The 884-nt window shown below is 40.4% G+C and overlaps 1 non-coding gene across 1 annotated transcript; it reads left to right on the top strand.

The window, feature by feature from the left end:
- Positions 1-387: 387 nt before the first annotated feature.
- TRNAF-GAA lies at positions 388-460 on the top strand. The gene has a single exon. It is a non-coding gene; the product is annotated as a tRNA-Phe (tRNA).
- The last annotated feature ends 424 nt before the right edge of the window (positions 461-884 follow it).

The following is an 884-nucleotide window of genomic DNA, read 5'->3' as shown; positions in this document are numbered from 1 at the left end:
TTGTGTGATAGCGGTGCTAACGTATGGTTAAACAAAAAGGGACTTATGCCATGTAGGCTTTACTTACCAGTGCACAAATCTGCTTAGCATTTACATTTAAGCAATGCTTACATCTTGCTAAGCATAGCTCAGCCCTAATCCCCAGTGTTCACATTCCAGTCTGATAAAATAGCAGGGTAATGACATCTTTAATAGGTGTATTTAATTCCATGTATATAACATGCTTCTATGTGCTGTCATTACAGTAGCAAGGGGTATAAGTATACTGTATGGGACAACTGAGTATACATGGCTGGTACCACAATCTTTTCTCTTTGCATGTGTTTCCTACATGGGAAGTATTCCAGGTTATATGCAGTCACACTTGCATATATTGTATCATTATGAGCCGAAACAGCTCAGTTGGGAGAGCGTTAGACTGAAGATCTAAAGGTCCCTGGTTCAATCCCGAGTTTCGGCAAATAAACCTTTTGGGAGGGTGGCCTAATGGTTAAGGTGTTTGCTTTACAAACACAAGGTGCAGGGTTTGAGTCTCACAAGGGATAATTGGCTAGGCTTACAATGGCTCGCAAGGGCAGTTAGCTTAGTACTAACCTATGAACCTATGAACCTATGTTACTACTTTTAACAGTGCTTTTCCAAGTAAGAGTAGATTGCACATTGTAGTACTGGAACCATACACTCCTGCATGCAAAGCTGGACTCTGAGTACTGACTATTGTGTTCTTGGTGTGTGAGCTGTATGTTATTAAGTATCTTCTATTGGATATTGATCTGATATGTTGATATTAACTGTAGACTACTGTGTGTTTAGGACATGTCATTGAGGGCTGCTGCCATGTAGTAATGGCATACCTATCAGTGTCAGACGTCTATCTGTCAAAA

Source organism: Protopterus annectens, chromosome 5.part0 (assembly GCF_019279795.1).
Source record: "Protopterus annectens isolate FY-2018-M chromosome 5.part0, PAN1.0, whole genome shotgun sequence".
Taxonomy (NCBI): Eukaryota; Metazoa; Chordata; order Ceratodontiformes; family Protopteridae; genus Protopterus; species Protopterus annectens.
Note: the sequence above shows the minus strand (reverse complement) of the source record. Positions and strands in the feature narration are given on the sequence as shown.